This window comes from Poecilia reticulata, linkage group LG11 (genome assembly GCF_000633615.1).
Source record: "Poecilia reticulata strain Guanapo linkage group LG11, Guppy_female_1.0+MT, whole genome shotgun sequence".
Taxonomy (NCBI): Eukaryota; Metazoa; Chordata; class Actinopteri; order Cyprinodontiformes; family Poeciliidae; genus Poecilia; species Poecilia reticulata.
In genome coordinates, this window is record NC_024341.1 from 7919448 (window position 1) to 7945594 (window position 26147).

At 40.6% G+C, this 26147-nt stretch overlaps 1 protein-coding gene across 4 annotated transcripts in view; it reads right to left on the minus strand.

The window, feature by feature from the left end:
* The window catches only part of dlgap3 (discs, large (Drosophila) homolog-associated protein 3), a 908365-nt gene that overhangs the window by 833046 nt on the left and 49172 nt on the right, over window positions 1–26147 (minus strand). Inside the window, exon 1 of one of the 4 annotated variants that reach the window (XM_008421512.2) lies at window positions 3247–3285. The exons of the other annotated variants lie outside the window; for them this stretch is intronic. The gene's annotated coding sequence lies outside the window, so the exon portion shown is untranslated. Of the gene's footprint in view, window positions 1–3246; window positions 3286–26147 lie in introns of those variants that run through there. 4 annotated transcript variants of the gene reach the window in all.

Genomic DNA, 26147 nt, shown 5'->3' on the forward strand with positions numbered 1-26147 from the left:
AACTGAAAAGTGCCAAGCTGGCAGCAATAAAACTTCATAACCCTTGTATGTGGAAATGGGGTCCAACCGACCCGACACACGTAAAACTTGTATCATTTGACATAGTCCTCAACGTTTGCCTCAGTCCTCGCACGCACAAGGGTTAAATATCCCTCTTTCTCCAACTCTAATTGCTCAATATTTGTAAGCGTGATTCAACACATTTTAAACGGCTTCGTTCACTTGCAAAAATCACAACCACAGGCAGACTGCAACTTAAAAATGCCACAGAAACTTAACATCATCATTCAAAACACCTTCCGTTTGCTGATTGGCCAGAATGAAACGCATCCTAAGAAATCCAGCTCAATGGAAAACATCAATCACCTTGAAAAAAAACAAAAAAACATGTTGACCCAGGTCACAGTTTAAAGGCAATGCTACCTAATACTGGGGATATTTACCTAAACTTATGATTTTAAAGACAGGAAATTAGTCTGACATTTTGTGTCTCAATTTTGAGGCATTTAGCAAATAGGAATAATTTTAGTAATTTTAACTGACCTAAAAACAAGAGAAGTTTGGTCTGATTTAACATCAGACAAAAAAAACAAACAAGCCGTTCATTAAGATGTTGCCACACGGGTAACATTAACTCCTAGGTAACAAGTAAAGGCCATCCTGTCAGTCAGGCATGAATGCAGTCTGCTTTATGGCTCTAAAAAGGGATGAATATTAAAAAGATAAAAACGGAGGGTAGCAAAAAAAAGGAAAAAAGGAAAAAGGATCAATAAAAACAGCACAGACAGATTTGCAAGTGACATCCGAGTGATGGGAAAATCCAATAGCAGAAACTTATTTACTTGAACCTTAATCTAAAAAGCCATTTAACAACCCTTATTAAATCATTAGAATTAAATGCTTCGAGCTTGCCTTCTGCGACGGCCATCTGGGCAGTTCACGTGAGCTACGGTCACTTCAGTGCATTAAGACGGGGCTGCTGAGACCAGCACAACTCCAAAGGCCTGGAGAACCCCTTTGTGGCCTGCAGCGTAAACCCCAATAAATCCTCCTCGGTCATTAAGACGTCCCTGGGAGTAAACGGGATAAAGCGCCGCAGTCGTGCCTTTTGTGGCGTCTGACAGTGTTGATTAACGCGCAACGGTTTGGAATCTGCTGACTTCCAGTGGGACCCGCGCTCCTTTCCCCGCCTCGTTTCAACAGTGGGGCGGCAGATAAAGGGCTCCGCTTGGTCAAACGGTGCCAAAGACTGTAGGGTAGGAGCTAATGAGAGCCGCAGCCTCCGACGTGAACCCTCTGTTCCACAGGGAGAAAACATATTCTTTCTTTTTTCCCCTGTTTCGCTTACACCCATAAAAAAAAAATCTGTAAACATATCAAAAGTAGGCCGAGATTACACCACATGCGTCGCATAGGCGAATCACGAGCGCACGCCCACACCCGAAAACTAATTTGAGTGATGTAATGCGGAGTTAAAAAAAAAAAAAAAAACTCTTCAAAAGTCTGACATCATTTCAGCCCCGCTGCTCCTCTCTCCGCTCAGCTGCTGTAAGTAGGGCACATCAATTTTTCACACTGCCTCCGTCTCTCAGTCAGTCTACGGCTGCGGCCGCTGCACCTGCCGAGGCCGAGCCGATGCACTCTTGGCTATACTGTGCCGTGGGAAAAAAAAAAAACACACGAGATGTCCCTTTAAAGATTCCTTTCGGTTTTGACTTTTCCTTTAGGCGAACACACCTGTTTCAGATCAAACTGCTTTAAAGAAAATAAAAAGAGACCCGAGTAAATGCAAAATGCAAATGTCGAGAGGTTTCTTTCACTGAAAGCTATCTAAGCTACCTCTGCTTTTCACTAAGCCACATGAAAACCCTTTATTTTTTTATTTGTTTAGTCACAAACTGAAATCCCAACATTCTCTTTAGCAGAAATTGTGTTCCCATCAATTACGGCGTACCCCAAATACCCCAGTAATTCAGCAACCATTTGTCATTACAACTGGGACGACTGTTGTTCAATAGAAAAAGTCGTTTTGCAATCACTAAGTTGTGGGTTTAATTCCAACTACGTCGCTTTGCTCCTGGGCAAGGTATTAGATCCCATGTTCCCCATCAATCTGCATACTGCTGCATGAAGATGCGAGTATTTGTCAGAGTAGCTACAGTGAAATACACCTTATGTAATTGGAAAAGGACTGTCTTAATTCAGCAATTCAGCATTTCTTAGATCTTAAAGCGATAATCACACTACAACAGCCATGTTTGAAGTCAGTGTTAACACCTAATGTAATGACAAACACTTTGAAGAAAGCTCCACTGTTCATCTGTCCATTTAATATTTTCCCCATAAGTGTTGAGGATCACAGTGTTTCTGCTGGCAAATGTTACATGGAGCGTTCTGTTCTCTTTGGTCAGCTCTAGTTTTCACCTGGGAACTTTGCTCTGTTGTTTTTGCTCAATCTTTTTTATACTAATGAATCATAAGCACAATTTTTAACTGATGCATGTTAGGCCTGATGTGTGTTAGACGTTTTCTGGATTCGTTTATGACTTCCTGGTCGAGTCGTCAATGCATGGTCATTTTAGAAGGCCTTCACAACGCCAGAGAGTAGAAACGGTTTGACTTTTGACTATTTCTTATGGGTTATTTAATTTCTTCAGATCAAATGTAGGTTGCTTTTGAACGCCAACCTACTTCATGTTTTCAGAGGTTCTGTTGGAGTGATTTGTACATTTCTGGTTGTAATCAGTCCTGGCTGAAAATTAAACAGTGTTTAATGATTTAACAAGGAGGACAATTTTTTTTTTTAAATAGCACCATGTTAGTTTACCTCCTATTAAGACAAGGTTGTATTTTCAGGATTCCTAATATTGTAGAACAATTTGAGAAACTAAATTAAAAACGGAAAAATTAATCGGTAGATACTTTTTTGAGGTTCTGAATTCTCAATTCAGTTTTTGAGAAACATTCTACCTCCTCCGTTTGGAACATTGGCACTCAGAGTTTATATATATATATTTTTTAATTTCCTTTGCAGCTCCTTTACTTGGATCTGCAACTCCTTTGCAGGAGCATGGCATCCGTGCGCTAAAGTTTGCAATGCGGAGAAGGGAAAGCAAAACAAAAACAGACGTGGGCATGCTATGAAAGAACTATTCGATAACAAGCCTGCATGCAGCACAGTATCTGCCGACCCTCCAAAAACAAGGATTGCTGTGTTTGTGTACACTGTACGCTCTCAGAACTTACTGCACAACCACGGCATCAAAAATCCATAGAGTAAGTGTGTTGTGCCCCCGGCCTTGTAGCTTTGAGGAAAAAAAGAAAAGAAAAAAAAAATCGCTTGAATAATACATTAGATTTTTTCTGTGTTAGTATGCACCATGCTCTCCATTACCAAATATAGAGCAGCAATCAGATATGTCAAGTGGAAAACAAAAGTGGCGCACGCTGGAAAACATGAAGAATCTTAACGTGATGCTCCATATAAATGATGTTTTCCTTACAACAGAGAAAGCCATTTACCTGCTGGTGTGAGAGAAGTGATTTGATCAGTTGAGCTTGAAACGGCTCCAACTGAAGAGGGGGGGAAAAAAACAAAAAACATTTATGAAAAGGATGGATACACAAACACGAATCCCCACAACGCCAATCACTCGGCACAACAATTAACTCTTAAAGTTAATGTAAGACATTTCTGTTGTTTTTTTTTTTTAATGAAATGAATGGTGTTGCTTAAAGAACGCCTCGTTTGAATAACCATTACACAGATAGCTTAACATAATCTGCAAGCTATTTGTGTGAAAAATGTAAAGCTGTAATGTTATTGTGGTTTTTGGCTGTGCTTTGTCTTGTCAGGAATCTACTTGCAGATACCGATGAGGTGAAATCCTTTCAATAATAAGGATAATAATAAGCTTTCACCTTATCAGTTGTCCTCAGTGCAGGCTAAATGTTTATTCTGTCTTTGTCATTATCTGGAAAAACTATGTTTGTTGTTTAGTTAGCTAGGCTATCAAACCAGAAATAAATGATGGATTGCTTTGTTTCTTGTTGAAAACACGACCTACTTCTTATAACATTAATTTCAAGAATGCATTATTTTTGTTAAATATATACAAGTCCTTATGTTATCTGATAACAGTTGAGGTACAAGGTTATTTTAAGTCTACGTCATTTAAACCAGATATATCAAAGCTCTTTATTGTCAACATCACTGCAAGCATGATTTTGACTTATCATGCTAAACATCTGCTTATCCAAAATCATTGTTGTACTTTTACCCAACAGTTTAAGAGAGTTAAGCCCCAAATCGTTTTTTCCCCCCACGGCAGATTTAGATTTTAAATTATTTTTATTCAACAAAGAAGAGAAAAAGAAATAGCATAACATTAAGATATCAGTTTGGAATCAATATTCTTTTCTGTCAATGAAACATATTTGCTGCTATAATAGAAATAAAACGTAGTTACACGTAGCTGATCAGCATATTTTGATGATTTATCTTTAAGGATACATAGTACAGCATGTATCCATAGTCTCCTATTTTTCTAACTTCCAGTGGAAGCTAGCTGAACTACAGTACTACCAACAATATACATAACACAAGAACGACAGGTGGCAATTCCCAGCATTTCTGAAGAACAACAAAACAGCGTGTAATCTCGAGAAAGACACAGAGCGACCGGGACCAGAATTGGCCGATTTTGTTTGTTTTGTTTTGGTTGTGACCAGTTTGAAGGAAAAGCAAAAATCTCTTTCTGCAGTCGAGGATCGCACCATGCTAAGAACAACAACGTTTGGCTGAAACAGCATGCTGGTACTAAGCGGAGATGATTTAGTGTTTGGCGTTTTAGAATTAAGTCAGGCAATTCACAATCTGTGAGCTACTCAAAAGCAATTATTAGAACGAAAACGGAACATTTTATGACCCGTCTAAACATGTCATGAAAAAACAAAATCAGTCTGAATCAATAGCAGAAAATACTATTTTTCAGGCTGATTTACAAAAACAGATGTTTCACGTTTTTAAACCGTTGTCTATTGTGGAACAATCTGGATTTTGTAATCCTGGCAAAAAAAAAAAAAAAGGAAAGGAAATGTCAGAGTGAGGATAAAGATCCACGTTCTTTAATGAGTGCAGGAAAGTTGTTTTTGTAATGCTAGCAGTGCTAGCTAATCGCTAGTATAAACCTCTAAGGGCAGCTTAAAATGTCAACTCTGTAAACATATTTTGGTTGTTTAAAAGTAACAGAAAAATTCTGCTTTCTACCGTCTGCTCCTAATGCAAGTGAGAGATGACTGTTTGTGGACGGCCTTTCGTAGGGAGCACATCTCTAGTGGCTGCCTTATGTGCAAAAAAAAAAAGAAAAGAAAAAAAAAGGCACCTTGTAGAAAGTAAACAACATTTTTCTACAGATATTTGAAGTTTATTTTATTGTACTGTATTATGATTCAATTTCCAAAGATTTTACAGGGTGTAAGCTGCTTGTATCCTTTATCACAGATGTGGCCTTTGACCTTTGTAGCATCACTGCTTACCGATAAAAACAACAACAAAAAACAGAGGAAATCGCTATTGCAGTATCAAAGGCTAAGAAGGTCAACAAAAAGTGCCAAAATAAAGACAAGAATGGTTGAATTGATTTCATTGTGTTGCCTAAAATATGTGCAGCAACACAAAGTAAAGTGGGAAGAATAAAAGACGGAAGAAAATGTGGAGGTATAAACTTCGATTTCTTTCCATGTTAGGCTATTCTCCAATGTTCCGACTGTTCCACTGTTGATACTTAAGAAATCAGGTCAGATGTGACTGCTGGGACTTTGCGACTTCTGAATAAATTACCAGAAAATTGACATTTTCTACAAACTTTTATGCCCCTAACTAACCTCTTTCACAGTAAACGACGGCTGCTTTGAATCAAGCTTGAAAATACACATTTTATATTTATTACAGAACATATACTTGTAAAAAAAAAAAAAAAAACTCATAAACATTGCTGACCTTCTGAATAAAACCGGGGGTTTCATCCCAGGCGATGGAAAAGCTTGCATACAAAATATACGCAAACACGTCGTCGCCCGGGTCGGTTTTCTCGTTTCCTAAAACGACACTAATAAAGTAGCTGTAGCTGTTAAAAATAAAGCGGTCTGGAGAGGTTTTACGTGTGTCGTCGGGAGTGATAATCCATTTGTCAACCCGGGCCGCGCGCCGGGGACGGGATCCGGTACACACAGACAGACGGTGAAGAGGAGGAAGGGATAACACTGGCAATGATGGCACAAACAGAGAGGAGGGGGCTGGAAATACGAAGAGAATGACAAACAGGGAAGGAAAGACTGAAAGGAGACGATCGAGTGATAAAGACAGATGGAGGGTGTAAACACAGGAGAGGCGCGAGGAGCAGAGTGGAAGAAAAAAAAAAAAACGAGTCCGTAGCGGCGGTGGCAAAAGAACGACACAAAGACTAGCTGGGGGTCTGGAGACGCTGTAGAAGGCAATAAAACGAGCTGCACTGACAAGGAGGCCAGAGGGAGCAAAGTAAATGAAGGAGAAAAAAAAAGGGACTGTGCAGAATCATGAGATCAACATGTATGCGCTTAAGGAAGTGAGCAGAGGAGAAGATGGGGGGAAAAATAAAAGAAGATGGAGATTTGGAAAAGGAAGCAGAGTGGCAAAAATCAACTCCCTCTGGGGGTCACCGGACCGGGTCAGTGGAGTGAAAACGCTGCGCTATTATCACTCGGTAGGCTATTGCTAAAACACAAGCCATCAATTTGTCCTGGGTGTGCAGTGAAAAATATCCACATTGCTTCTCTGTGAAGTGCTTTTTCTTATTTTTCTTTTTTAAACATGAATGGATCTGCTATTAACTCTCTAAAGGTCCCGCAGTTCAAAGGAAAGAATCCTCCATTCTGTTTTCCACACTGTTCTCTATAACAACTGCTGCCGCTATCAGAGCCATGGATCGTAACCAATTTAGCCAACATGTGGATCACTGTGTGTGCAGGAAGACTAACACAATACACAACACAATGCACACTGCTGTTAAACATGGTGGTGGTAGCATCATACTGTGGGGATGCTTGAATAGCCTTTGAATGTCTGAGACTAACAACATTTGTATCTTAAAGTGGAATAGGTAAAAGCCAGACCCAGATCTAACTGAAGATCTGGACTAACTTGGTTTCAAAGATGGTTTAAATCTCACTAAGCACAATCCATTCTACAAAGATAAATGGAAACATGCATGTGTAATTACAACAAAACTTGGTTCTCAAAATTAACTGGACGAAATACAGGAAATGGCACTAGAAACCTTTTAAAGTGGTAGTAGTGTGGATTTTCCAGCAACATAGTTCCACTTTATAATACAATCAGGTAACATTTTCCAGTTGTTCCAAAAATGCTAAATGTGTCAAAGAAATTTGACTTGGGCCTCTGTCTCTTTAAGAAGCTCCTACTCTTTCGGACACTCCACCGTCAGAGCGTCATCACATAGGTGCTTCTCCACGAAACCTTTAACAAGTTCTTATGTGTGTTGCACATAAGAAGTGGTTCATGTGAGGAGCTCAGCGGATGAGCAGCGACGGCAGCTGCTTGCTGACTGCTGCTGCCGCTAGTCTGGAGGAGCTGAGTGGGGGGAGCTGCTCCACTAGGTAAGAGAAACCGTGTAGGCATTCCTGAATGGTTGCCAGAGGAGATGAAAGGGTTTCTCAAAAATGTATGGAAGAAACATCCATACAGAAACGCTCCACGTATGTTTTTGACGAGGGAATGACCTAAACACATGTCACATTTACATAATACTCCTCCCGTACAGGAAAGATTTTTACGAGACTAACAAGCTAAATAAATATTAGAACCAACTTCCAAGTCAAAAACAGTTCTTGTCTTTCTCTTTTGCTGTAAGTTAAAAAAAACTACAAAACAACTTAAAACAAATTTCTCGAGCTTTCAGATCCTGATAGAAATGTAGCCGGTTATTATTTGATCTTCGTGAAAGCCTGAGGTCGTTACAGAGTGGCTCAGGCTATCCTCCTCTCTCACGAAGAGGAACAAACAGTTTAAATGTTGCTGCTGATGTTTCCTAACACAAACAAGAGTAGACTGTAGCTGTGAGAAAAAGCGAGCGCGCACTTTATTTGAAATTCATTTAACGAGGAGCTCCACCTCAAATGTTGCTTCTTTTTTTTTTTTTTTGCTAAGGGCTTTTTGACACATTACGGGTTTATTGAATTTGGCCTGCTCTCGATTGAGCATCTAATCCCGCAAATGGACTCAAATGTGATCCGGCTGATGATAAAAAAAAAAAGAAAAAAGTAAGCGGTCCACCTCACATAGAGATTATGTTGTTAAGACGTGCCAGCGGGGAGAGATGGAGGAAAAATATTACAATGTGGTTTTTAGCTACCGAGCTTTTGAAAATAACATTTCCCAAGACTGAGAGAAATAAAATCTCACAGCTACAGCTTTTTTTTTTTCTTTTTTTTTTTTTTTACAATGCCTTGTAAAAAAAAGTATTCATACTCTTAAAATTTTATACATTTTGTCACTATCTGCATATTTCATGGGACCATGCATAATTTTGAACTGGAGGAGTAAGACGTTTTTTAAGATTGGAAACTTAAAACTAAAAAAAAAATCTGAATTGTGTGGGAAGCATTTGTATTCAGCCTCCTTTATCAGTGATCAGGATCTGTCTATGTGCAGAAGTCAATACATTTGTGAACGAGAAGCATCAAACACCAAGGAACATATGGCCCAGGAATAACACTGGGGAAACAAACAGCAGAATTACATTGCAAAAAAATTTATATCCAACACAGGTGAACCGAACATCCGCTGATTAATGCAGGATGTGCTAAAGTCTTTAAATGCAGCTAGTTTCAAGCATGCTGCAGAAGTTGGTCAGATTTCATGAGCAAAAATGAGAAGACAAATCAAAACACTCTAGGAATACAACAAGCGTGATAACTCAGAATCTGATACATGTGTTCTTTTTGCACCTTTAGAGCTTATGTTGGACTGGGGAGGATATTCGACAACAACACTTCTGAAGTTTTGCAGGTTTAATTTAATTGATATGATCACCTCGGCGGCCTGAGTCGAGGCTTTATTTAATCAAACCTCCGCCCTCCTGCTTTGTTTTACTCCTCCGGTCTGGTTTTACGCGCCGCTAATGCTCGCGAGTTTGCATTCGAAACGACGGTCAGCCCCTTCGGCGAGCTTCTTTTCAATAATCTCTCTCTCATAAACAATACAAACGCGCTGAAAGCACAAACGCACAGACATCGCCAAAGGTGTAGTCTTATGAAAATTTCCCACTGCGGGTCGGGGAGGAACAGAAGTCTCCCTACAATTACCCTGCACAATTACCGGCATGCTTGCTCTCGTAATGGCTGGTTTTCATTCATGTGGCCTGGGTTGTTTTCCTTAAGTCTGCCCGCTCTTTCTTGCCGTTATTTTTCATACTCTCTGCCCTCAGACTGGCTGCCTCAAAGCCTCTCTAATTGCATTGGGGGGATCGGCCTTTTAAGTGTTGCTATGGTGACCGGCAGAGCCCTCGCCGTGCCACATGCCTTACGTTTAGCTAAAGCTTGATCAGTTGTGATCTTTGCTTTCCCCTCTTTTATGTGTCACTGTATTTCCTGCCTTATCTGTGCCTTTCCCACTTTGCCCCTTAATCATCTCCCACTTTCCACCGACGGATCTAAAACGGTTGAAGGCCTCCCCGAAGGCGCGACCGCTCCAGGTGTGGGAGGGGTGCGTCTCACCAATCGGCGCTCTTCGTGGAATAACTCACTCCACAATTCGAGCAACAAAACACAGACACACACACACCGGGTTTTGGAAGGAAAAGTTCTGCCTGGGGCCTCAGTGCAGCAGAAAGGACTGAACGGAGGCTCAGACATCAAGGTTGGCCTGCAGTAAACGAAAGCCGCCCGATGGTTTCCGTGGTGTGAAGGCAACGCCGTCAGTCAAGGTAATACACCTTTTCAGAACGTTGTTGGTACTTGAACTTCAATCCACAAGCTGTAAGGTGAACGGCAGCCTGATAAATAACAACCATACACTGCAAAAGCACAAAATCACAAAATCTTACCAAGTATTTTCAGTCTCGTTTCTAGCGCAAATATCTTAGAGCGCTTGAAATAACGCAAGTAACTTTTCAGCAATATGTAGGAGTTTGTTTTAGGTAAATAACTCCTTGATATTGATGAAGTAGTATTTTCTCCATTGGCAGATTATTTCACTTATATGATGGGAAAACGTTTTGCGATTGGTGAAATAATCTGCCAATGGAGCGAGTACTTTTTCCATCAATATTAAATAAACTATTTACGTAAAACAAGCTCCTATATCTTGCTGAAAAGTTACGAGCAAGTCAGTGTATGCCGTTTCTTAACATTTGATTTTGAGTACTGCTATGTAGAAAAATCTTTGTTCTTTTAATCAACACCAAGACAAAAACACTTTCTGTTCAGTTTACTTGCTTGGATCCGATTGCTGAGTCTCCAACTTTGCCTTCTTACATTTGTTGATATTTTAGACCAAAACATACTGTAGGTTATTTGTGTTGAGTTTTATGTCTCAATAGGGAATAAAGTCAGTCCATGTTGACCATTGGAACACCGTATGTGCTTCCACACCATATTTTCAGAGTTTTTACTCATGAATGAAGTCATTTAAGAGTTGTCAAAACCCATTTTTCCTTTTCTTTATCCTACAACTGAAACACATCTCCAGCCGCACAAATACTTATTCCAGTGGATAAGAAGTAGTGACTGCACATCACATTGAAATCTTCACACCTTTTCTCCCGACTGCCGAGCCTGCCATCTTGTAAGCACCGTGACTGATCGGGAGTCTCAGCAGCTTCTCTAGTGTAACATTATAATATGCAACACTTTGTGTTCTCGCATGATTTTCCACCACTCTTTACAGAGTTACTTCACTTTGCTAAAGTTCCTGGGCTCTCACTTCTGCACCACTCTTTAAACCATTTTCCAATAGTGCTGGACAAATTTCTCTACTTTATCTTGTCTCTCCAAAGGACACCGATTCAGAAATCTTCTGGTTCAGTAAAAGGCAACTTTGTAATTCTAAGTCATGTTGGAGTTTTGTTGGAGGCAGCTCTTCAGAACAAGCCCAAAAATATTTTTCATTAAATTCCACAGTGATGAACTTTAACATTTAACACGCTAATAGAGGCCAGTAGAATCGCTTGAGCGTTTCAGTCAGACGGCAGAATAAATTTGCAGCAATTCTTGGGGATATTAGCAGCTGTCTTGAATAGTGTTTTGTTCAGTAGACAACTGTTAAAAAAAAAAAAAAAACTTCAGTCTTTTACTTCGACTTTCTCCGAAAGTTGAAATTAGGGAGCTTTCAAAGAGGTTCTCTATTGCTGATATCCTTCCATCTTTTATCTTTTTAAATTTAACTGGAAATAATCATTTAAATGGCCTTTAAACCCCTTTTTATTTTGACGAGCAGGATCGTCTCACTGCCAGTTTCTTTCAGTCTGCGGTTGTGTTATCACACACCTGTATTCCCATGAGAAAGAAACTAATGAAACTCCTGCAACACCTGTCACCACACATGCTAGGAATCATTTTGTTTTTTACCATTTTTATTACATATTGAAAGCATTAACGTAAAACTAATACAAATACAATGCATAGGCACAGGGTATGTGAGAAATGGAGAAATGTTAAAAGGATAACAGTGGGACAAAAAAACATATCAAAGGAATAGAAACAATTACTTGTAATTTGTATTATAAATGGTTTCGGACACAACTATTGCCCTATACATGAAACATTATATATATTCTAATGTCCAACACTTCCATACATAAATTCATTGAACAAGTAATCCTCTCTATAGCTTGTCATCATTTACTGGATTTGATTAGCAGCAAAAATATTTATTTTTTACATGTTTTTACTAGGACTTGGTATTTATGTACAAAAATGGAAAAATAAACAGACCATATGTGTGCTACAAAACATTTTCTAAAGTCAATCTTGAGCAATTTGCGACCAATTTCCTACTAATTTCCACCTGGTTGCTGTAACGCAGCAGAAAGTTTAATTCAAATGCCTGCAAAAGGAGATTAAAGGAAAGAAAGCAGTATGGAGGAAGGAAAGTTTGGGGTATCGCACTCGGTTGTCCAAATGGCTGCGGATTAAGTGGCTGTTATCTATGCCACCTGCTGTTTGAACTGTAAACAAGTCCAAGTGTGTGTGTGTGTGTGTGTGCGTGTGCGTGTGCGTGTGTGTGTGCGTGTGTCTGTGTGTTTTGTAGATGACATTGATCCACAGCCATGTTCAGCTGAGAGTTACAAAGCCGGCACTGGGGGAAGTCAGACTCCCACTAGATTTGCCAGTTTTAAGCGCGCACACACACACACCCACATGTAGTTCCTCTCTTTGCTAATGTAGACACCACATGCACATTATCGTTTGCATGCATAAACACTGACATAACTAACAACGTGCAAAACTCCCAACAGCCTTTGCAGCTCCACTGAGCCTTGTAAAATAAGCATGAGAAAGACATTAGCGCGCAGTCTTTGTTTTTCTTCCCTTTTCATCTCGTCGAGTCCCACAAGGCATGTGCACATGCGGAGAGTGCACCACATACGTATTTCCGAAACTAGTTACTCGGTGTAGGTAAAACTCCCCTGCTTAATCTACATTTTCCCTCTTTGCATCATCGCGCAAACAACCCAAAGGGAAAACAACGCTGCGCTTTTCGTCGACTTTCAGCATCTCCCCGGCCCTTCCCGTGCGTTTCTTTATACTCCCTACCTCTTTCCTCTCCCCTGTCCCTGCACTTCTGCTCCTCTTTTCATTCCTCTACGCACACAAGTTCAGCGCTCGTTTTGCATCTCATTCCTTTCCGCCTTCAATAATTCAAGCGGCTTTTTTCTTGACATGCACCGTATGAGGCAGGAGTCCCATCAGCGGCACAGACCAAGACGTTGAGAGCTCAAGCATCACTTATGGAGGAAGACGGGCTTGTTTTAGGAGCGCTCTTGCATGCTGAAGACATAAAAAGGGGGAGAGCAGGGGTCCATGTGGTCAGCTTCGTGTTGCGTTCTTCTATGTCGGGGTGAAGGCCACTGGATGAATTTTGGAGATGTTTGAAAATGTTGAAATCCTAATGCCAAGCATTCGACACAGTCCGTTCATATTCGCACACCTCCCTGCTTTCTCCATTCTACTTTTATGAAACGGTCACAGAGCTAGCACCATACTTTTCTGCAGACAACCTCTGTGAACAACGATGCTCCAGTACAGATAAAGCATTTTCTAGTCTTATTATTGTAGTACTTAGTGAAGAATCATACAAGTGTACATAATTTCTCACCGTGTCAGTTAAATGTTCCTCAAAAGTATTCACGCCTCCTGCAGACACAAAAGCCTGTTAGTTTAAGCAGATTGGTTCGGCATAAAGATACAGCAACAACCTTCTGACCAATCACACGACACTTCGCACAGAGCTCTGTCAAAACAGTTTGACGACTTCATCATGCGTCTACATCATCGAGAGGCGGCTTCGGCAGTTCGTATGAAGTATGTCGGAGCCTTTTATCCTGTAGAAATTTCAGTCGGTGTGAAAGAGAAAAGAAGGTGGTAGAGGATGAAGGAAAAACAAAGATATCAGAAAGGGCTGGTGGTCCGATGCAGCGAAGGGGAATTTTAGGTCAAGTGGGAAAGCAGCGATGGAGTGTGCACTTCTAACAGCACTCCAAATAGGAAACCATTCGACTTGACAAGGACGTTAAACTCCAATACATCCACATTATGAGGCCTCCGCTTTTCGGAAGGCTATTTCACACAGCTCCTCCGCATTCACACACACACGCACACACACTAATATTTCTTTAAACTAGACCCCCTCTTTTAGAGAGTCAGCTGTGGTATTTATCAAAATTGGTCACTTTGGGCACTTGGCTGCAGTCCCGGGGACACCATCAGCCTGTTCGCTCCTCGTGACTGCTTGGCATATGCCAGTGTCCATTAATGCAGATTGATCTGAAAGCTGGGAATAACAGTGACCACACACACCAACATATGGATGGTTGCGAGTATGCTTGAATACACAGTTTTTCTCCTTCAGTGTTGGGATTCCACATAAGAGCATTCTCATCATTTGAACTTTTGGATATTTTGCCACATTAATACCGCAGAGTTTGGTGGTTTTTATTGGACAGACCTGCAGAACATGCCACAGAGCCTTGCAAAAGTATTTACCCGCTTTGAACTTTTTCACATCAATCACGACTAGGCTTTCATGTAAAAGATCAGTACAAAGCTGTGCATGGTTACAAACTGATACATGTAATCTCATCAAACCAGAGCAACCTATTCAACTGCTGTGTCTTCTATATGGCTTGTAGCGAAAAATAAAGTTATTACATCACAATCCGTGGGGTTTACTCAAAAGGCTTTGATGAAAAATTAATATTTGTCCAGTCGACAGACTCTTGTGTTATTTGTAGATCTCTGCAGCTCCTCCAAAGTGATGCCCTTTCAGGTTTTTTTTGTGTTTTTTTAAAATAAGTTTCCTCTTGTTCGGCCCGTCAATTGATATTTGCCACGTCCTGGTTGGTTTGCAGCTGTGCCATAAGCTTTCTGTTTTTACAAGACGGACTGAACAGTGTTTCTTGAGATGTGTACAGTTCACAGTTTGTTTTAAAACCTAACCCTGGTTTAAATTTCTCCACAACCTTATTGCCAACTTGTCTGCTGTGTTCTTTGGTCTTTTTGTTCACCGATACTCTCCAACAGGCCTTACTGAGCCCTTCGCAGATCTGTATACAGCAATTAAAATACAAACTAATTAGATTAATCTGACTAATTAGGTGACTTCTGAAGGTTGTACCAGAATGTGTTTAGGGATATCAGAGTAAAGGGAGCTTCGTACATGCCACACCTTAAAACATTTTGAAATGTATAATTTTCCATCCATTTCTCAACACTGTACAATCGTGGGATTGGCCGATTTGTTCGCCAATCACACAAACAGTCCACACTTTTTTGTTGAAATACATTTGAAGTTTGTTGTAATGTGAGGACGTAGAAAGGGGGTGAATACTTTTGCGATTTGCTCTGGTACGAACACATTACCACCTAATGGTTATAATGATCTTTACTTACCCCTGATGTGGGAATCCATAAGCCTGTGATAGATGATATTGGGGTGCGTACTGGAGACCGGGAGGGTGAGTCTGACATTTCACCAGTCTGAGTATTACTCCTACAATTACCTCTTGACATTTCCGCACCAGATTTGTATTTAAGCCTCACTCACTGGACACCGGTGTGGGCCTGCGCCTCTCGTGTGTGTTTGTGTGCGTGCGTGTGTTTCCATAAAAAATTGACAAATAACCTTCTTATTTACACCCAGTGTAAACATTCAATCATTTATGGCTACAGTTTTGGCCCTGCCTGTGGGTCTGCCGATGCATGGAGGCAGCTGCAATGGCTGCCTTGTGAGTTTACGCCTTTATTGCCATCATTCCTGTTTATATAAAGGGTTCAAATTTTCACTCTGGAGCTCTGCGGGAAGGACGTTAAAACGTCATAAGGAATCATATTGGCAGCGTGAATCAAAGTCGGCGGTATTCTAACTTTATAAGGCTCTAAGGAAGAACTCGCCGTGTGAGCGTGCGCATGTTGCTGCTGCTGCTTCTTCTACATTGCCCCAACTTCAAAAGCAGCGTCTCCACTTTAATCTTCTCTTCTCCTGCACTGCGGACCCAAAAGAAAGACAGAGGAGAAAAGTCTTGGCTCTCTCTGCCACTCCCAAACCCCTTCAGAGATTCTCTCTCTTTCTTTCTTTATTACGTTCTCTCTGGGTTTCTCCCTGCAGAGCTCCATCACATATTCACGCAGCCCTTTCCTGGCATTCGGATTCAGATGTGTGCATAACACTTGTGTGCACACGTCGCCTGGCCTTGTAGCATTTGTAGCATCGCAGCTCACCCCCCCCCCCCCCCCCCCCCCCCCCCCCCCCCCCCCCCACCACCCCCCCCCCCCCCCCGACTCCCTCTCACACGGTTGTGCTGCATTGCTAAGTGCTGGCGCAGTGAGGGGAACGTAGCCGACATACCGTGAGGCAGGCAAGGGGGGCAAGAAGAAAAGCTGCAACTGGCAACGTGCGATTTCCACCACGTCAAAAAAAATTGAAAAGCCAATTCCAATTGAACTGGGATAATTAGAACTGACCCATGCGGCTGCGCTGAATGCGAAATGAGAAAGAGGAGAAAGGGAAGGGCAGAGACAAAACAAGGACAAATGACCTGCACTTTGAAAAGTGGACTTTCTGTGAATGGGTATAAATGGGATCCCTTGGTGGCTACCTGTCAACCTAACGACCACATGATTATGTTTGACATGTATGCCGGTTGCGTCTGCCAGAATAATGCCACACTCGAATGAGTCACGCACACATGCACACACACAAAATTCAAAGAGTTAAAAATTTGAGCTCTGTTAGTCCAAGGCTTTCATGACGATTGATATCAGGTTTGGTTAATAGCTTACTAATTCACACTTTTAAAAGGTTTCTAATGAACGCATCATTTTGGAATCAGGTTGACACGAGTTAACACTTCGCCACCAAAGGATGACAGGAACAATGACATTGTATTTGACCAAATTAGGGATGCACGATATTATCGCCATGGTATCGATATCGGGCGATATTAGCTGTAAAATTTCATATCGGACATCAGCCATTCCGTCAACATAATCCACAGAAATAAAAGGCGTTTTTATATGACAAACCAGTGACGATGCTTACAGAACAGCACAACGTCATAAGAAACTGTTAAGTATTATTCAGTTGTTGCTTGTGAACAGGTTGAGTTGAGTTTTGTGAAGATTTACAAATTTGCACAGTTTGAGTGTTATTATCATGAATAAATCTGACATTAAACATAATGCAAGTTAAAAGTGTTACATCATTCTCAGCCTTCTATTTGGCATTTGCTTTTGGTAGCAGGCTGAAGTGGCAATGATAATGCAGTATTTTAATTCCACAGTAGAGAAAGCCATATAGTTTCAGAAAGTAGACGTAGAAAAACATCACTATGGGTATCGGTTATCGGCCAAATGGGTTTTTATATATGGGCATATCGGATATTGACCAAAAATTCAAAATTGTGCATCCTTAGTCGAAACGGCTCTCTAATTTATGTTCTTAATGTTTTGTCTCACTGAAATTGCTTGGAGCATCAAATAAGTTCTGAATCTAGACAAAGACACACTGAGAAAACAATAATGGCATTTTTCAAACGTGTGAAAATGTAATTGAGCAACCTTGTTAAATCATGTAATAAATGTGATTAACCACATTTTCCAGATCTGGTGAAGCAAGAGTATCACTTAAATAGAACCCGACTGACTCTGAACACACGATGGAAGCTAAAAAAATGTAATTTAAAGACTTCAAACAACAAAAAGCCACCACTGCCTTCTAGTTTCACAGTCAACTCCACCATCCTCCGGCCTTTCCTGATTCGCACAGCAATATGATCACCTCTTTATGATGACCTCCAGTCCCTCATCCCCCAGCTGTCTATGACCACTGACCCTCACATTTCTCTCTATCTGCTCCTCTTTAACTCCCCTGCTGGTTTTAACTTGACTCTCACCCATATCCATCTTCCAGCCAATACGGTTACGGCAGCTACAACACCAAGACAGCAAAAATGAGAAAAGGGAGCAAAAAATAGAAAAGATGGGTTGAAAAGAGTTTGGGTTCAACAGCAGCAAATAAAAAAAAAATTGCCAAGAATAACTGACAAGAGAAATTATAAGTTAGAAGTGTTGGTGCATGTAGACTTGCTCTACAGATTTCAGTTTGCATACATGCAAACAAGCAGACAAGCAAAGCACAAGCAAAGCACAACCCCGCCGTTTTATTAATCCCTGGCTACAAAAGATCGAGTTTATCCCAGACAACAATGCAAAAACATTTAACCTGTGAGAACCTAATAATTCGAAGATTAAGTGCTTTTTAAAGCTGAAGCGGATGATTAAAGGGTTGTGAATCAAAGCTTAATGTTCTGTGCTCTCGGCGTGAAACAAGAAGCACAATCAGTATTTCATCATCCAAACTTGACTGAAACCTGGCTGAAGGACTCTCATCAGTTCACGCTCTTGATGCTCAGTCCACATGATGACAGCTCGGAGCGCAGCCAAAAACGTGGAAAAAAACAGTACCAAGCAAAATATATGGGGCTCCTGGATTGGCTGCTCTCCAAACAGCAGCTAAAAGCATGTCAGCTATAGTATAGCACCACACCTGGGTATTTCAGCTTCCAAAACAAAATTTTCTTTTGAATATTTTAACTATGAAAAAAAAAATAAACTGCCAATAAGTGAATCTACCAATACTGTGTTTACTGTAGTACACTTCAATATTCACAGGTGCTGCACATCTACTTTTGAGGAGCTACACAGCTACACTACACCAGTACGCACACACACAAACATGCACACGTCATCTCTGTGACAGGAAGGGGGGAATATATTCCATTAGTTGGTGCTGCTGCAGCCACCATAACTCTGTTGGTGCTCTCTCTCTAATGGCCACGGTCCTGCAGCCCTACAATAATCCAGTCAATGCAACTAACTGTCACAGTGGTTGGAGTGTGTGTGTGTGTGCGTGGGGGGGTGTGAAGCTGTGTAAGGGTTTTGCCCCTATGGAGTTGTCTCTTATCTATTAATGTGCCCGCTGGTTTCTCTGCGTTAGCGCCAGTGTTTTCACATAGAGGATTTATCAATCGGATTTCAGAAAATAAAAACGTTCAGCACGACTGTCATGCGGTACGTAGCTTCTCACTGGGTTTTTAATTCAGCATGCTCCCCTCATTAGCTGCAGCCATCACACACCCCACATGTGGGCCACGGTCTCTGCTGTATCATGTAAGGCCAGAGGCCCTTTGGTCTACTGTATGTAGTCAGGTCAGAGCTGGGTGACAGCTGTGGGGCCCCTGCTGTTCTCGATCTGGCACAGGATTCTGCTGGGACGGAACCAAAACCAAACCAAACGGTTTAATAGCAGTGACATAAACCTGAAATTCGGTGCCTTTTTTCTTTCCTGTACAGAGCAGGTTTGATTTAACAGTCAAAATCTTTTGGTGAGTTTCACCAGATTGCCTGAGCAAAAAAAAAAGAAAAAAAAGAATAAAACAGATTTAAATTAGAGCTGTGTTTAGCAAAACGAAAGAATGACAGTAACTGGAATGAGTCTGATTAGCACTGCATAATTTGTTATGTTAGGATGGTGTCAGCCAGAGCCACATTTCTTGCAACTGAGGATGACAATGTGAAACAACAATGGGCAATATCACAATATGAAATATGAAAATCAGCCACCAAACATTTCAGAGCATTCATGGTTTCTTTTACCTGCTATAAAATACAATGAAATATGCAGTTTAGCTTGGATTACTACTTATATGATCAATGTTTAGCAGTGGGATAATTTTGTTTTTGGGTCTGTTGATGATCTATTATCTGAATTAAAAACAACAGTCAGTTTGACTTTTTTACATTGATTTTAAGTTAGCCAAGCAAATAATCAAATGGTTGGATAAGTTGGTGATGTGAAGTATAGTTATTTGATCATTGTAGGTTTGAAGCAGTAATAACAGTCAAACTAAAGCTAACTATGGCGTTCCAAATAAAAAAATAGAATAAAAAAACATGAAAAATTAAGTTTTCTCTAATCATATTTCAAGGAGAAACATTTAGAAGAAAATATCTGCAGGATATATTGAGCTCTTCCTCATGAACAGAGCCAGACCTCAAGATTTCCAGTTTGACAAACTCAGAATCATGAGCTGCCAAAATATGGATGGGTCGTTTCCACAGGCGACACAAACAAGTTTATTTTAACAACTTTGCAGGATTAATCACTACAAGGCTGAAAATACTGACGTTAGTGTTCACACCAAATGCAAATTTATTTTGCTAAGAATTCTTCAAATTTTGAGGTGAGGTGTGGCTTGTATATGGGCTTTATGGAAAATAATATACTTATTTCTCGAGATTTGACACTGCTCAGTTTCTGGTGATTGTGACTCTAGGCCTTTCTTGGCCATTTGAATAGTTCTGACCAAACCGAGCCAAGAAAACCGACAGACCTCACGGTTGATGTCTGATGGCGCCGCATAACCACGTTTCCTTTCAGAACGTTATAAGTAGGCTACAGAAAATAGCTCGAAATCAACAGTTGTCAAACGGTTTAAAGAAAATGGATTCGAGCCAGCCGCACACAGACGCCCGGTCGATATGAAACATGACATGGCTGATGGATTTCATTCATACCTGAAAGAAGTCGGGTATAGAGAAGAAAAAAAATAAGACATCAGAGAATGTTTGAAAAGGTGAAGCGGCGAAATAACCAGCACCTGTCTGCGTCTATTATTGTAACATCACCTTGTCCAAACGGCTGCATTGGGGCCTGATTTAACCTAAGTTACAAATGTAGTTTTTGGATCAATCAGAAGAATGTTATGCACTGTGTTTTTCAGTCAACAGCAGAGTAGTTCAACCCGTCTCAATGTAAATCATATTTAATTGTTTCCTGCCTGAACGGACGCCTCACTCCGACGAGGACGTTAATGGATAAAGAGAATGGAAAGGCTACATTAGCTGGAAAATGCTCTGCTGGACAGTTTGCGCGGATGCACAATTACAGGAGCCTTTTAAAGAGCCTTTAATCGACTGAAAAACGTAACAGTGGTTTTAACTTTAGTAGCTCTGTTCTTTAGATTTTTCCCACATTATCAAAGCTCCTGTATAAACACCTTCCATGGGATTGGTATTGTACATCTTTCCCTCATCGCTGCAGTCGTCTCCAACACCAGAGTAGCTTAGATACTTACAAAGTCACACATTTATCAAACCCAGTGAGCATAAAACCACCAACCGTCTTCACTGAGAACTCAAACCTGAAATTATTAACTTGGTACGCCGCCTTAAAAGCACAGAGCCTCGGTTTGCGACTCCCGTCTTCGGCGTGAGAGAGTTGTTGTTGTGACAGGCCGAGAAGCGTGTGAACGTGTCGTGCATTTGTGCCGACGCGGGCAACAGGTTCACGCGACGCAGGGACGAATTCAGCTCCGGTGCGCGTAAAAGCACGACGCCGGAGGGGCCGCGGCGTTGCTGGGAGGTGTAAAAGCAGAACTCTCAGGGCCCTCATCTATCAGCTGCTGGCAGAGTACGGCTGACAGCAGACAGTCTCACACATGCTGGATACCACACCTCTGATGGATGGCAAAAATACACGACGGGATTTTTGCCTCATCTACCTCGCGGATTACACACAGACACAAAAGCAGACCCCCACGGAGAGAAACGGTGGGGGGATGAAAAGGGGAAAAAAAAAAAGAAAAGAATTAAGATGCTGCATTTGCGTTTCCATGAGCAATGGCTTGCTGAGAAGAAGGAGACCGCTGAGATTTTACGGCTTAAAACTCATTTTGTCCGTTTTTTTTCTTTTCTTTTCCCCAAAATTTCTAGTCAAAAGAAGGGGGGAAAAAGCAGCAGTGTTTCCACCCTGTCCCGGTGTGAGTGAAGAGCCCATTGAAGGAACTGCTCAGTCCTCCGGTTTCATCCGCGGTCCTGTTTGTCTGCGGCAGGCATCTGAAGGCATCAACACACAAACAGCCTCTATATGAAATATTTCCCCCTCGGGAAGCGACTATTTATTCTTAAAAAGTATTTAGGAGAAAGGCTTCGCCGAGGAAAGACGTGAATAAAAAGTCAAAAAGAGGGTAAGTAACACGATCACTAGCAAAACTCTTTCCATCTACATTTTACCCCCTTTTTCTTTATTCTCTTCTTCTCTCTGCACCGGTTCATAGCTGGCAGCAAGGATACCAGGAGACAATGGGAGGTATTTTTCTTCTTTACAGCTTCTCTTATTGCATCCTTTAAGCTACGTTTCCTATCTCTCTCTGTTTTGTGTCTGATCGTTCTCCAGTCCAAAAAAGCGTGGAGCAGGTTTCTTTAAAAAAATAAATCAATAAATGAAAAATAAAACTTTTCAGTCAGGGGCCTAATAAATCTACCTGCATTAGGCCAAATTTCCCCTCGTCATTTCCGAACTGACAGGAAGCGTCGCAAATCACCGCCAGACATTCTGACGAAGACAATCGAGAACAAAATGAGCAGCGTCACACTCCGCCGAGGGAGCGATCGTGACAGAGTGAGTAACGCCGAGAGTCGGCGGCGGGGCGGCTCGGGCGAGAAGGAGACACAGCTGAGAAATCATCCCGGTAATTATGTTTCATAATGGCGTGACGTGAAATCAAATGACGGTGTCACTTTAAGAGGTACGGCGACGGGTACAATTCACTGCTCTGCCAGGATCGACTTCTGATGCCCATCCGCGAGAACGCAGGGAATGTTGTTCCTGCAAAGCGTCGATGAACTGACTGGGAAAACGCACTTTATCACAAATATTTTGGACAGTTTCGGCAACATATATCATGACCTGAAGTAAAAACAGGAGTTATTTCACAAAATGATGGCATTTGGAGGAAATTGTGAATAAATAAATGCTTTTATTTAAAAGAAAAATAGAATTGTTCCTACTTCTCCTTAAAACCTTACTAAGCATAATGTTAGGATATTTAAGTATGGTCTCTTTTTTATTTAATTTTGATAGATTTAACCAAAATTTTTGAACAAACATCCACTAAACCCGAACCTAACAGTCAATCAGACAATCAGAGTTTAAAACCAGCCTTTCAAACTCCAGTTCAGTTTCTACTCCATCATCATAACAGTGAAATTTATCTTTCTTCCAAACAAGAACAAAAAGCATCTGAACCTTTCTCTGGTATCTCATTTAAAGGACTTGAAATTGGCAACCTCCTTAATCCCATTGCAACATTAATACAGTCATAAACTGTTGTGGTGGAGGAAGCAGGAAATTACATTAATACAAAAACATTGTGAGTAAGACTTTGAGTTTCTCATGGGTTAACGCGGAGATTCCCCAAACAAAACATGACTCAGCACAAAAGAGGATAAAACTCCAGATCTTAAAACTGTACTGAAAAGAAAAAGCAAGAACTTAAAAAAGAAAAAAAAAAGTAAAAATATATCAAACAAAAATAAAAATCACAATAAAATCCACAGAGGTAAAGACCACAGACAATTTAGAAATAACCAGCCAAGGAACCTTCAGATGAACTCAAAGAGAATCTTTGAAAAACGTCAGTAGCATGTTGGAGCCAGGAACTTTCTCTCTACACCAGCTGTGATCGGTACGACACTGAAACAGTCAGCTGTAACCTAATAATCAGATATTGTATCCCTTTATTGAACATGCCATCCGGTTGCACTAACAACTACTTTTTTTGTCGCACAAGTTGTCCCTGTCCAAAGTAAAAATTATACCAGTAAAAGGACGTTTCAAACTGAAAAGGTAATTTTTCCTTTCACACTGCTGTTGCTTGTTTACATTTCGCTTTGTTTGTTTGTTACACCTAAAAAAAAAAAAACATCCATCATTAACGTGCATTTGTTTAAACAACTGAAGCTGAAGCTTTTACATGGTAGCACCATTAACCTCGACAGTAACGGTCAGAAATGCCAACGTATGGAAGGCTGAACACCATCCCTCCTATCTGCTCATGGTATCAATATTGCAAGCTAGTGAGCTGGTTTATGCATGTCGCCATCAGTGATGCCTGGCAACAATTGCCTTCAGGATCTCCTGCATTATTCAAAGGGCCCAACAAGCACTAGACTCTGCCATTATCTATTTAAATCTGAGTGAAGGCATGTGCCACCGAAAGTGCACTCTCTGCCACCTGCCCCGTTTATAAGAGAAAGAGAGAGGGGCCTGTAGAGAGGAGGCAAAAAGAGACAGAAAAACCAGGAGAGAGAAGTATTGGAGTGGCGGAAAGGTTATTACTGAGAGAGAGAGAGAGAGAGAGAGAGAGAGAGAGAGAGAGAGAGAGACGGGAAGATGGAGGTCGCAAGGAGACGAGGGCAGCTAAAGGAAAGACATCTGGTAAGGCAGAGAGGAGTTAAGGCAAACATTAAAATAAAAGAATGAGACGGATGTTATTAAACGAAAGCTGGGCAAAATGGGTTAGGAGACTAAAAGCGGGACGGAAGATGTTTGGAGGTAATTGAGATGCAAGGGAAAGAGAATGGAAGAAGGGAGCTGGGGAAGTGGGAAATGCTAAGTGAGAAAAAAAGTCACAGTAGGCAGGGAAAATTAGAAATGTGGTGAAGGAAGGTGTGACGGTGGGAAGAAGTGTAAAAATAGGAACGGGAAGGTTTAGGTTGTCAAAAAAAACAGTGAATAAAATTTAACAATTTGGAGTTTATGCTGGTTTTAATGGGTCTGTCATGGATGGTAGGAAAATTAATTTAATAAAAATCAGCCGCTGCTTTATTAAACCAACCAGATGTAAAGTGGAAAAGGGCAGAAAAGTTGCAATGTTCTGCTCAATTAGTACTTTCACAGATTAATATTTTAGTGGTTAGTTAGCTTAGATATTTTGCATTTATCTGCTGCTGGTCCAAACGGGGTCGTCATCTATCCCATCGTCACATCCTGAAGACTTAGCATAGTCATTGTGAAACCGAAATGAGAAATTTAAATCAGTGTTGGACACATAAAAGAATAGTAGCAAACATATTTGAAAAATGTTCAAATCATCATCTTACACCCATGTGTGATTATCGTTTCACAATTTTTGTAAAGGCAAGATTATTTATTTACTCTTTTTTTCTTCTTTTTACTGTGCACACTGTAAAAAGATAAAAAAACCTTTATCTATAACCAGAAAAATTATAAAAACGCTTCAGTCGTATTTAGGGATCAGTAGACATGTGAATATCCTCAACTTTTAATTTCCAGCTGCATCTTCATCTTTCAAAAGACTCCGATGTCTTATCTTTGAGCAAAGCTTTTACTCGTGATTATTATTCCGTTCAAATTTCTCATTCAAAAAAAATTATCTTCTTAGATGTAAGAGTTGAGTATAAAAGAACACAAGACATAGTAAAATATTAAGGGCAAATAAAATGACAAGCACGCCACATATTGTAGCTTTTAAACACCATTTCTCTTCATTATTTATCATGTCTCTTCCCCCCATCTCATCCTTTCCCATCATCCATTCATCAAATGACTGCCACCCCTTCAATCTGAGTCATCAATGCAATTGTTCATCCACTCCATTAGGCTATCGTCCTAACCTACCCTCTCTTTATTCATTTTTTTTTCTGCCCCCGCCACCCACCACAACTCCGTCTCTCCATCCTCTGATCATCTGGAGCCTGGAGCCTTCTCATGGCTCCAGGCAAAAGAGGGTACGTCGTCGTCTGGACTGCATGTAGATCCAGTTAAACAAGTCATTTAGTCGGACCTCAAGTCTACTTCTACTGTAATGTATTTTCCATTTCTCCTGCCACTTGGGAGAGAGAATTTCACCGCTAATCAATCAACCCGTTTTAAGTACCATAAACCAAGCCCAGTACTCACCCTTTTGTAGCCATGAAACGATGATTCTATGGTTTTATTGTTAAGAATTCAACAATCACTATGAAATAAAGGCGCTGTTATTTATGTCCAACTTACTTAGCATATTTCTCTTTGATGAAAAGAATCAAGGACATTGGAACAGTAGCTGAGTTTCACCTGTTGGTAAACTGACTGCTGTTGTGAAGTCGATACCATCGTAGGAGGATTTCTCTTTGTCTATAGAAGCAGAAATCACACTCAATTAGAGCTGAAGTGAAGATCTGGGACAAGTACAAGCAAGAGACGTCCGTCATAGTTGCAGGCGATTCCATGCATAACAACCAACAGTGAGTCTGACGTGATTCTAACATGAACACTACAGGCATTTAAAACTCCAGTCTTACAAAAGAAAAACAAAGAAACAAAAGTGTATTTTGGTGAATTTAACATTTCTTATTCTTGAATTTTTTTTCTACAGAATATAGTAAACCTAAAGATTTGTGGAGGGTTTTTTTTTTGTGTGTGAGATTGTTACCATATAAGTTTATTTTATTTGGATGCTTTTTTTAAAACAAGAGTGCTAATAAGTATGGGAGGTTAGGCTGCAGAATATATATATATATATATA